Raw genomic sequence first — 13005 nt, 5'->3', positions numbered from 1 at the left:
ACATCGCGTGGGATTTCCTGTAAACACCAGCTAGCAACGTGGAAAACCACTCAGCCTCCTAGTGGTAATTACAAGTCATCTTTTTGAGGCGCTGATACCCAATACGTGTGTCAATACAGGCAGTGAATCCAGCGATGTCAGCAGTCCAACATAATGCAAATCTAAATGATCACTCAGTAAAACAATCACTTCTACTTACGCACAATGAGCTATATCTGCTGCAGTTTGTCTGTGGTTGATTTTGAAATTCATAAATAAAAATGATTTTGGACGCCTGTCGCCAGCTAAAATGCGAGTACTTCCAAGTTGCAGCACAGATGTGTTTGGCTTCTCCTAACCTGGTGTCAAACGCGGGGAGGTTTATTAGAGACATAATTGGGGGCGTCCCCAGAGTGCGTACCATAAATGCTCAGTCCTTCGCACAGCAACCTAGGTTTGGATCCGGGCCATAGTCCTTCGCTGCAGCCTTATTGTTTATTCTTCCTGGGGTCCACAAAGAACAAGACAAGTCATTCAAACATCACATATTGGACAGTCAGATTCTTTTGATCTGTGACATTCCCTGGTGTTATGACGTTCCCTGTGTGTGTGTGTGTGTGTGTGTGTGTGTGTGTGTGTGCGTGAGTGTGTGTGTGTGTTTGTGAGTGTGTGTGATTGTAGAGGTTTATTTTTGAGGATATGCTAGTGTGTGTGTGAGTTTGCGTGTTGTGTTTGGGATGTGGGTGGGGGGTGGTGCGTTTCATGTTTTGTTCATTTTTCTTTTCTTTTCTCTTTCTCGTTTTGTTTACGTATTCAACGTTTTGAACTTAGCACAAAGATATTAGCCTAGCTTCCACTCTACTGGACGAGTACAAGCTCAAAGATATTAGCCTAGCTTCCACTCTACTGGACGAGTACAAGCTCAAAGATATTAGCCTAGCTTCCACTCTACTGGACGAGTACAAGCTCAAATATATTAGCCTAGCTTCCACTCTACTGGACGAGTACAAGCTCAAAGATATTAGCCTAGCTTCCACTCTACTGGATGAGAGTAACACAAAGATATTAGCCTAGCTTCTACTCTACTGGACGAGAGTACAAACACAAAGATATTAGCCTAGCTTCCACTCTACTGGACGAGAGTACAAACACAAAGATATTAGCCTAGCTTCCACTCTACTGGACGAGTACAAGCTCAAACATATTAGCCTAGCTTCCACTCTACTGGACGAGAGTACAAACACAAAGATATTAGCCTAGCTTCCACTCTACTGGACGAGTACAAGCTCAAAGATATTAGCCTAGCTTCCACTCTACTGGACGAGTACAAGCTCAAATATATTAGCCTAGCTTCCACTCTACTGGACGAGAGTACAAACACAAAGATATTAGCCTAGCTTCCACTCTACTGGACGAGTACAAGCTCAAAGATATTAGCCTAGCTTCCACTCTACTGGACGAGAGTACAAACACAAAGATATTAGCCTAGCTTCCACTCTACTGGACGAGTACAAGCTCAAATATATTAGCCTAGCTTCCACTCTACTGGACAAGAGTACAAACACAAATATATTAGCCTAGCTTCCACTCTACTGGACGAGAGTACAAACACAAAGATATTAGCCTAGCTTCCACTCTACTGGACGAGAGTACAAACACAAAGATATTAGCCTAGCTTCCACTCTACTGGACGAGAGTACAAACACAAAGATTTTAGCCTAGCTTCCACTCTACTGGACGAGAGTACAAACACAAAGATATTAGCCTAGCTTCCACTCTACTGGACGAGAGTACAAACAGAAAGATATTAGCCTAGCTTCCACTCTACTGGACGAGAGTACAAACACAAAGATATTAGCCTAGCTTCCACTCTACTGGACGAGAGTACAAACACAAATGTATTAGCCTAGCTTCCACTCTACTGGACGAGAGTACAAACACAAATATATTAGCCTAGCTTCCACTCTACTGGACAAGAGTACAAACACAAAGATATTAGCCTAGCTTCCACTCTACTGGACGGGAGTAGAAGCACACATATATTAGCCTAGCTTCCACGCTACTGGATGAGAGTACAAGCTCAAAAATATTAGCCTAGCTTCCACTCTACTGGACGAGAGTACAAGCTCAACGATATTAGCCTAGCTTCCACTCTACTGGACGAGAGTACAAGCTCAAAGATATTAGCCTAGCTTCCACTCTACTGGACGAGAGTACAAACACAAAGATATTAGCCTAGCTTCCACTCTACTGGCTTGATTCAGGGAAGGATGACAGAGAGAGAACCATCAAAGGAAGTCACACATCTCTAGGGCTGTATTCGACGGATTTGGCTGTTCAGTGTTCAGTAGGACTATTCTTTTTTATATGAGTATCTGGCAATCAGAAAATCCATTGGCATGAGATTGATTTGTTTGTTTATTGGGATTTGGTTTTACGGTATTAATAGACTGATACTTATACCAAGATAGGCTATATACAATCTATTGGGAGAAACCAAGCAATTCTATGTAAAATCAAGTTGACCTGGTTGACCTTGGGGGCGGGGCATAATGATTGACAGGAGTGAAAAGTTGAGGCCGATAAATTAAGCGGAGATTAAGTAAGAATGATGAGTCAGTGTGCTCTGTGGCTTGGACGCGATTGGATCAGCATGTTCGCTGGGGACAAATAAGTTTACGCTCTCTGCCTGTCACCCACCCAGCAGACCACACATCTGACACAGCAGCGGGCGCTCTGTCACCCACCCAGCAGACCACACATCTGACACAGCAGCCAGGGGGCGCTCTGTCACCCACTCAGCAGACCACACATCTGACACAGCAGCGGGCGCTCTGTCTCGGCTGCGTTTGTAAAACAGGGTTGGTTTGAGAGCTCACGCCACGCTCGCTCGCAGGCAGCAGCGGTCCATAAAGTTCTGTCCTCGTAACTCCTCGTCTTGCCGAGTGGAAAAGTCTCTTGGACCCTCCAGAGGGTCTGAGCTGAGAAGCCATGCACTTCGTCATGCCCCCTTTGAAAAACAAGTTTGAGCGTTCTGCTGCGATGACACCACAGCCACATGTGGCTCTCATAACCACCATGTGTGTCGCGCTGCTCTTTCCATGGGAAGACACAGGCCGGCTTCGTCATCCAGTCCTCTGAGAGAGAGGCTCGATGACAACTCCTGAGACTCCCACCAAATCCCACCTATCAATCATGAGCCATCGTCTGTTTAGAGGGTCACAGCGAGGGGCGTAAGGGAGATTTTGGGTGAAAATGTGTTCTATATATCAAATGAAAGCTGTTGATGAGCTCTTTCTGCTGCCAAAAGTGCAAATGTGAATTTTAAACCAATCCAGTTATTCATCAAACAAATCCAAACTACAAAAGGGCATAAGTGCAGTTACAGTTACACCCTTTTGGTAGTCTCTTAAAACAGACTGTCTTATCTACATCCGGCGGATGCAGCTATATACAGTCTGTACTTCGTGGGGGAGAATCATGCACCAAACGGAAGAGGAAGTTGAAAGGCGGGACTTCCGCTCATTCGTCCAATCAGAATTTAACATTAGCTAACTAGCTGTATACTGCTGTAGCTATCGTTAGCTAACGCTGATTAGTAAGACGAACGATAAGCTCAGTAACGTTAGCAACTTACCTCATCACTTTCGTTTAACTCTGGAATAAGTGCACGTCTTGCACGAGGTTCCTCCAAGCCGCGGATACATCGTTTACGTCTATCAGGGTCTTCTTTCACCGGTTTCGTCGGCGTAGCTTCCATGGTAATTCTAAAGCACTGCTAGCATTAGCCACCTGCATCGGTTTAAGTTTCCGGGGGGAACATATTTTTCGTGGACACGCGTGTCGTGATTGGTCAGATTCCGTCGAACTTCCTTCCGGTCTGAAGGTTTTTTTCACTACTTCCTTGTGCATGTTCTGGGGGTCTAACGTACAGACGGTATGGCGAGAGCATTTGAAAATTGCGGAAGCCAACTCGTCTGTTCTAAGAGACTACCCTTTTGGCCCTGATGATTTTCTTCCAAATAGTGTTGTAGTACTACTCAAGTCCAGGAAGCAGAGCTCGGACTTGTGACGAGGGGCGATTTTAGGATCAGACCTTATGGGGTGCTCAGCCTCCAATGAGAATGTGGCTGACCTCGGACTGCCTATCAATCCATGTCTTTCGGTCTGACGACTAATAAGACTCTGGAACAGATGGCCGATATTTGGGGGTTTCTGGTGTAGAGCGGACCTCCACTCCTGTCGTTGTTTACAGTCCGACCACATCTCATATGCATATCTGTTCATAGAGATTAGCCAAAATAAACCTAAAACACCTATAAAACGTATGGATGCACGACATATTGGTATCGGCCGATGTTAGTAATTTTTTAACATATCGGTCATATCGGTATCGGTCAGATGTTGCAATGTTAATATCGGTTATCATTATCAGCCAAATTCTTCACATTGATATGAAAACATATCAATCAATCAATCAACTCCAACTGCATTCTCGTGTCAATCGGACTGTGAACAACAACCGTGGCGCACGGAAGCAGAAGTCTTGGCGCGGACGTCCGCTCTACGCCGGAACCCCCACAATATAGATAGACTCTGGCTTCCCAGACTGCCTCAAAAAGCCCCTTACCCCCACCCAGCGCCCCCCCCCCCATACATACACCCCCCAACACACACCTCTCCTCTCCTCCAGCAGGTGCTTATCCCCTCTGACTGAAGTGCATGAGTCAAGCGGCTGACATTAGAATAACAAAGGCGGCCGGGCTTCAGGTGCAGCGGCGGCTAAACCCGGGGCGCGTCGGCGGGCGGGCGGGGGAGATTACACCAGTCAGAAGTGATCAGGGCTAATTGGTGATCTCACCTCCATCAGCCCGCGGGTCTGATCCCCCCTAAGCCTCCTCAGACTCGTAAGTGGACGAGCTGTTCCCGGGGAGGGTTGGCTGCAAGTTTGGGAGGCTTTGAAAGGTTCATTTGAGAAAGTGCGAGGAGTGTGTGGGTTCTGCCTGGGTATGATGAAAGAGATCACACACACACACACACACACACAAGAGATAGTAAAATGACAGACATTCTTTACTTAAAAGGCCCATTGTGTAACGTTTCTGAAAGAAAAAAAAAATATGCATAAAGTTTTTTTTATTACCAAAGAGTGAATGCTCCGTAACGTAACTTAAAAAACTGAGAGCAGCCGTGTCTCTCTGCGTCCAGCCGTTCCTATGCTGTGGTGAATTCTATGAGCAGAGTTCGGGTGGACTCGGGCCGAGATTTCACGGAAAATCGGGGCAGATGTGACGTTCCTGCGCGCTCCCGAGCCTGCCCCTCAGCTAGAAAACAACCAGAGAAGAATCCGAGGGCTAGCGTTAGCTAAGAAACTGTGTCCGCTGACGTCAGCAAACGACCCACAACAACACAGACTCCACTAAAAGTCCACCTAAGCAGAAAAAGGAAAAAGGTTTTTTCTAGTGAAGCCAATCTGGACAAACATCACTAATGTGACCAACGTCAGGGTTGCACTAATGTTAGTGTCGGCGCTGTGTTTTGGGTTCATGGAGGGACCTTTTATTAGCTTGTTGTATTAGCTTAACATTAGCTTGTAGCTTGTTATGTTAGCTGCTGTTTACCATGAAACCTACGGCAGAAGACGTGATATCTCTGTGTTGTTACCAGAATAAATGGCTGGTTGGAGCAAAAATTGATGCACATAATGACTGACAAATATATTGGCTTGTGATATTGTGGTTTTCACTGGCTCACGTTAGTCGGATTCGATAACGCTAACGTTAGTCTAACGTTAGCGTTATCGAATCTCCGTGGGAGCCGTGGTAGCAAGCAAGCTAATGTTAGATAACATTAGCTTGCTTGCTACCACGATGTACCAACTAAAAGCCCCACTAATTCATCCAATAGGCTACATCTTGTGTTGATAATATAAGAGTCGCAAATATGCCTAACGTTACTACCGTTATGCTTCTGAACATTGTTTGGTTGCAGTAAGAGATCAAGCCCGTATTCGGGTGCCTGAACACGTATGGTTGCGTCCCAGCTACGTTAGCCCCAGGGGTAGTCCCGACGCGAGACTCAGAATGAAGAATGAAGCCTCGAGTCTCGCGTCGAGGCTAGCCCCAGCGGAAGCAGGCAGCTCCTCGCTCATACTAACCTAACATTTACACGACCAAACATGCCACAATAACGTCAGCTAATTCATCCAGAATCCTTCCCGGCCGTCCGGGGGCTGATTTAGCTCATAAATTGCGCAGATTGCCATTTGCGAGGGACTTTCATCATCTAACGTTATGACGCAACCAACACCTGGTCTATGGTCTAACTATGCTGTCAGCCTCTCTCACTGTCAGTCAGTTGCTGGGCTCGTGGGCTGCCTGCAGTTACTCTAACGGTCACCGGTGTCAGTAAGTCAGAAGTTACACAAGTTACTTGTGTAAAAAAAGGACTTGTGTCCTTTCAGGCTCTGAAATGTAATGAAGTACCAAAGTATTTCCGGCTGATTCTGTTCAAAGCTAGGGCGCGAGACGAGAGAGACAGACAAACAACGTTACATCATTTTTGTCTGTTGTGCATTAAAACGAAAGTAACTAGCCTGTTTTGAAAATATAGAAGAAGAGTAGAAAGTACAGATATTTGTGTTAGAAAACATTTAGGAAGTAAAAGTTGAAAGTTGTGAGAAAATACATACGGTACTCAGTAAAATAGATACCTGAAAATCCTATTTAAGTACAGTAACAAAGTATTTGTACTTAGTTTATTTGCCATCTCTGCACACAGACACACATCTTGATCCACTCAGGGTTGGCTGGATGTGAGCTTTCCTTATCAGCTGTCCCTCTTTGCGTAAATGAGCAGAATGCACACTGAGTTATGCACGTTGAGCTGTGCACGTTGAGTTGTGCACGTTGTGTTGTGCACGTTGAGTTGTGCACGTTGAGCTGTGCACGTTGAGTTGTGCACGTTGTGTTGTGCACGTTGAGCTGTGCACGTTGAGTTGTGCACGTTGAGTTGTGCACGTTGAGCTGTGCATGTTGAGTTGTGCACGTTGAGTTGTGCACGTTGTGTTGTACACGTTGAGTTGTGCACGTTGAGTTGTGCACGTTGAGCTGTGCACGTTGAGTTGTGCACGTTGTGTTGTGCACGTTGAGCTGTGCACGTTGTGTTGTGCACGTTGTGTTGTGCACACTGAGTTGTGCATGTTGAGCTGTGCACGTTGAGTTGTGCACGTTGTGTTGTGCACGTTGTGTTGTGCACGTTGAGTTGTGCACGTTGTGTTGTGCACGTTGTGTTGGGCACGTTGAGTTGTGCACGTTGTGTTGTGCACGTTGAGTTGTGCATGTTGTGTTGGGCACAAAGCAAGGAGGGTTAATACAACCATGACTTCCCACACAAACACAGGCCTGCTACACACTGCGGAGAGCCAGGGAGATGGTGGCTGGGCGCAGTTCCACTCTCACTAACTAGGCCTGATTTCATTTAGCCTTTTCTAGCTTCTAATCTCACTAACTATGCCTGATTTCATTTAGCCTTCTCTCACTTCTACTCTCACTAACTAGGCCTGATTTCATTTAGCCTTCTCTCACTTCCACTCTCACTAACTAGGCCTGATTTCATTTAGCCTTTTCTAGCTTCTAATCTCACTAACTATGCCTGATTTCATTTAGCCTTCTCTCACTTCTACTCTCACTAAATAGCCTGATTTCATTTAGCCTTCTCTCACTTTTAATCTCACTAACTATGCCTGATTTCATTTAGCCTTCTCTCACTTCTACTCTCACTAACTAGGCCTGATTTCATTTAGCCTTCTCTCACTTCCACTCTCACTAACTATGCCTGCTTTCATTTAGCCTTCTCTCACTTCTACTCTCACTAAATAGCCTGATTTCATTTAGCCTTCTCTCACTTCTACTCTCACTAACTAGGCCTGATTTCATTTAGCCTTCTCTCACTTCTACTCTCACTAACTAGGCCTTATTTCATTTAGCCTTTTCTAGCTTCTAATCTCACTAACTATGCCTGATTTCATTTAGCCTTCTCTCACTTCTACTCTCACTAAATAGCCTGATTTCATTTAGCCTTCTCTCACTTCTAATCTCACTAACTATGCCTGATTTCATTTAGCCTTCTCTCACTTCTACTCTCACTAAATAGCCTGATTTCATTTAGCCTTCTCTCACTTCTACTCTCACTAACTAGGCCTGATTTCATTTAGCCTTCTCTCACTTCTACTCTCACTAACTATGCCTGATTTCATTTAGCCTTCTCTAGCTTCTACTCTCACTAACTAGGCCTGATTTCATTTAGCCTTCTCTCACTTCTACTCTCACTAACTAGGCCTGATTTCATTTAGCCTTCTCTCACTTCTACTCTCACTAACTAGGCCTGATTTCATTCAGCCTTCTCTCACTTCTACTCTCACTAAATAGCCTGATTTCATTTAGCCTTCTCTCACTTCTACTCTCACTAAATAGCCTGATTTCATTTAGCCTTCTCTCACTTCTAATCTCACTAACTATGCCTGATTTCATTTAGCCTTCTCTCACTTCTACTCTCACTAAATAGCCTGATTTCATTTAGCCTTCTCTCACTTCTACTCTCACTAACTAGGCCTGATTTCATTTAGCCTTCTCTCACTTCTACTCTCACTAACTATGCCTGATTTCATTTAGCCTTCTCTAGCTTCTACTCTCACTAACTAGGCCTGATTTCATTTAGCCTTCTCTCACTTCTACTCTCACTAACTAGGCCTGATTTCATTTAGCCTTCTCTCACTTCTACTCTCACTAACTAGGCCTGATTTCATTCAGCCTTCTCTCACTTCTACTCTCACTAAATAGCCTGATTTCATTTAGCCTTCTCTCACTTCTACTCTCACTAACTAGGCCTGATTTCATTTAGCCTTCTCTCACTTCTACTCTCACTAACTAGGCCTGATTTCATTTAGCCTTCTCTCACTTCTACTCTCACTAACTAGGCCTGATTTCATTTAGCCTTCTCTCACTTCTACTCTCACTAACTAGGCCTGATTTCATTTAGCCTTCTCTCACTTCTACTCTCACTAACTAGGCCTGATTTCATTTAGCCTTCTCTCACTTCTACTCTCACTAACTAGGCCTGATTTCATTCAGCCTTCTCTCACTTCTACTCTCACTAACTATGCCTGATTTCATTTAGCCTTCTCTCACTTCTACTCTCACTAACTAGGCCTGATTTAATTTAGCCTTCTCTCACTTCCACTCTCACTAACTAGGCCTGATTTAATTTAGCCTTCTCTCACTTCTACTCTCACTAACTATGCCTGATTTCATTTAGCCTTCTCTCACTTCTACTCTCACTAACTAGGCCTGATTTCATTTAGCCTTCTCTCACTTCTAATCTCACTAACTATGCCTGATTTCATTTAGCCTTCTCTCACTTCTACTCTCACTAAATAGCCTGATTTCATTTAGCCTTCTCTCACTTCTACTCTCACTAACTAGGCCTGATATCATTTAGCCTTCTCTCACTTCCACTCTCACTAACTAGGCCTGATTTAATTTAGCCTTCTCTCACTTCTACTCTCACTAACTAGGCCTGATTTAATTTAGCCTTCTCTCACTTCTACTCTCACTAACTAGGCCTGATTTCATTTAGCCTTCTCTAGCTTCTACTCTCACTAACTATGCCTGATTTCATTTAGCCTTCTCTCACTTCTAATCTCACTAACTATGCCTGATTTCATTTAGCCTTCTCTCACTTCTACTCTCACTAACTAGGCCTGATTTAATTTAGCCTACTCTCACTTCTACTCTCACTAACTATGCCTGATTTCATTTAGCCTTCTCTCACTTCTACTCTCACTAACTAGGCCTGATTTCATTTAGCCTTCTCTCACTTCTAATCTCACTAACTATGCCTGATTTCATTTAGCCTTCTCTCACTTCTACTCTCACTAACTAGGCCTGATATCATTTAGCCTTCTCTCACTTCCACTCTCACTAACTAGGCCTGATTTAATTTAGCCTTCTCTCACTTCTACTCTCACTAACTAGGCCTGATTTAATTTAGCCTTCTCTCACTTCTACTCTCACTAACTAGGCCTGATTTCATTTAGCCTTCTCTAGCTTCTACTCTCACTAACTAGGCCTGATTTCATTTAGCCTTCTCTCACCGTCGCTTTCCAAAACTTCCACAAAGCCAGTTTAATTGGTAATCCCACAGACAGTGAGGAGGATCAGAATTAGGCTATATCACAGTGGCGTAATGAAAGGAGTGTGTCGCGTCTAATTTAATCAATATTAGAATATCTGCCAATTAGCGACGTTATTTTACTTGCATATGAAAATCAGGAGCGCCGCTCGTTTATCGCGGCCTCATCTCACACACTGGTTGCATTACAAATGTGATAACAATGGTTGATTTTTGATTTTGCCATTGAGAAATAAGGAGAGAGGGCTGCGTCCTAATTACGCTCCATTCAAAGTGTTGATGAGGTTTAACTGGCAAAATTAATTAAAACTTTTTTTCTTTCCCGGTCAAGATTAGAATCATGACGTTTGGAGTATTTAATCAAAAATACGTTTTGCAATTAATTAAGAGCTCATTTGCATATATGTATGCTAATTTGGAGGATAGGATTTCAATCACGCGTCTTGAGCAAACCTCATCATGGCGTGCTGCTTGTTTGTTTTGCCGCGCGCGGTGGCGCTAACCTTAGCTTTTGCCGATGCGACCGTTTGAGCAGCAGTAATGGATATCGTGGCATGGATTAAATCCTAATCTTAATTCTTTCCCCTCAGCCTACTTTATAGCCACAGATTAGTGCCGCATATCTAATTTTCATAGGGCTCTCTCATTACCATACTTATCTGACAGGGCCTTTAATTGGAGATACACAGAGAACATAAAGTTTGTGAATCAATATCCAGCTCTTAACTTGAGAGGGATTAAGCTACATATCTGCCATCCATTGCTAATATGAAACACCAGACACAGCTACAACACACTGACAAGGAGGCAAGAGAGAGAAGGAGGGAGAGAGAGACAGAGAGAGAGAGAAGGAGAGAGGGAGTGAGAGAGAGAGAGAACGAGAGAGGGATAGAGAGAGAGAAGGAGGGAGAGAGAGAGAGGAGAGAGGGAGTGAGAGAGAGAGGGGGGAGAGAGAGAGGAGAGAGGGAGTGAGAGAGAGAGAGAGGGGGGAGAGAGAGACAGAGAGAGAGAGAAGGAGAGAGGGAGTGAGAGAGGGAGGGGGGAGAGAGATAGAGAGAGAGAGGAGAGAGAGTGGGGGTGTCTGGGTAGTGTAGAGGTAAAAACACTCTCCTACCACCGTGGAGACCCAGGTTCCTGGCAGTGGTACTTCCAGCTTGATCAGATGTTCCTACAGACAAAATTGGCCGTGTCTGCGGGTGGGAAGTCGGTGGTGGTGGCACTAGCGCCTCCTTTGGTCGGTCTATAGTGTGATCGAGATGATACAGAGAGAGAGAGAGAGAGAGAGAGAGAGAGAGAGAGAGGTTGCCCCTCTTTCTCATGTCTTTCCCTCTGCCTGTCCGCAAAGGGAATAAGAGAATCAATTAAAGGCAGTCATAACAGAGAGACGGGCCTTTAGGTTAATGCTGAGTTATTGTATCAGAACCACTGTGAACATTGCTTAATTTCCTCCCCCCCCCTCCCCCCCCCCCCCTCTCTCTCTCTCTCTCCCCTCACTGTGGTTAATAGCTATTTTAAGAGCAATATGATGTATTGCTTGGGGCCTCGTCGGGGGAAACCCGGGGGGCTCCGGCACCGAATCATTTAAGACGCCGTGGCGACTCCTCGGTCACACTCGGCCCTATTCAACACCCCCTTTCCCCCCACCCTCCCCCTTTCCACCCACCCTCCCACTGCTCCTTTCCCCCCACCCTCCCACTGCTCCACATCTAATGGGGACTTAAGCGTTGGACAGCCATATTTAAATTCACACTGTCATCTTGGTCAAAGGATGGGTAAAGCAAGGTGGGGCGTGGAGGCGGGTTCCCTGGGTACTGGGCCCTGGGTTAAACGCAGGTTAGTGGATAGTGCTCCCTCTAGTGTCAGAGCAGAGAGGGTGGGAGAGGACAGCACACTGCGGGCCCAATGACTGTATAATGAGTTTAACACGTTATGAGCTGTGTGGGGATACAGAGCCAAAGCCCCTCCCCTTCCTGCCGGGCCCTACACGCACCAGCATCTGTGAACGGCGAGAAATATTTTTTTTATTCCATTTGAATTGTGCTATGAGGTACACACATGATGTTTGCCAATTTAAAAGATAACTTTGCAACTCAAGAAAGTCGCAGTTTGTCGTAAAACTTGTGCACTATAAGTTATAAATCAGAAAGACGACACACAACCAGTCGCGTAAGTGACGTCTCTCCCGCCAGGCCATGTTGGTGTTGGTGTGACGTGTATTGTGTAGTTGATTGAGCAGTTTCATACAAAACTAAACTTTACGTTTCGGTTTTAAGACAAACTGCTGCTTTCTTGACTTGCAATGTTATCTTTTAAATTGAGAACATGTACATGTGGACTTAATGGCACAATTCAAACGGTATCAAAGAAATAGCGTCTCTCGCCGTTTCACCACCATTCATATTTTTTCAAACGCTGGTTCGTATGCTGAAGCAGGAAGTGACACACATTTTGGCTCTCTATAAAGACTTTCTGTGAAGTCATGACGACAGTATCATTAGGTCAGTGTCTATAAAGACTTTCTGTGAAGTCATGACGACAGTATCATTAGGTCAGTGTCTATAAAGACTTTCTGTGAAGTCATGACGACAGCATAATTAGGTCAGTGTCTATAAAGACTTTCTGTGAAGTCATGACGACAGTATCATTAGGTCAGTGTCTATAAAGACTTTCTGTGAAGTCATGACGACAGCATCATTAGGTCAGTGTCTATAAAGACTTTCTGTGAAGTCATGACGACAGCATCATTAGGTCAGTGTCTATAAAGACTTTCTGTGAAGTCATGACGACAGCATCATTAGGTCAGTGTCTATAAAGACTTTCTGTGAAGTCATGACG

This window comes from Poromitra crassiceps (genome assembly GCF_964638095.1).
Source record: "Poromitra crassiceps genome assembly, chromosome: 3".
In the NCBI taxonomy this organism is placed as follows: Eukaryota; Metazoa; Chordata; class Actinopteri; order Beryciformes; family Melamphaidae; genus Poromitra; species Poromitra crassiceps.
Note: the sequence above shows the minus strand (reverse complement) of the source record.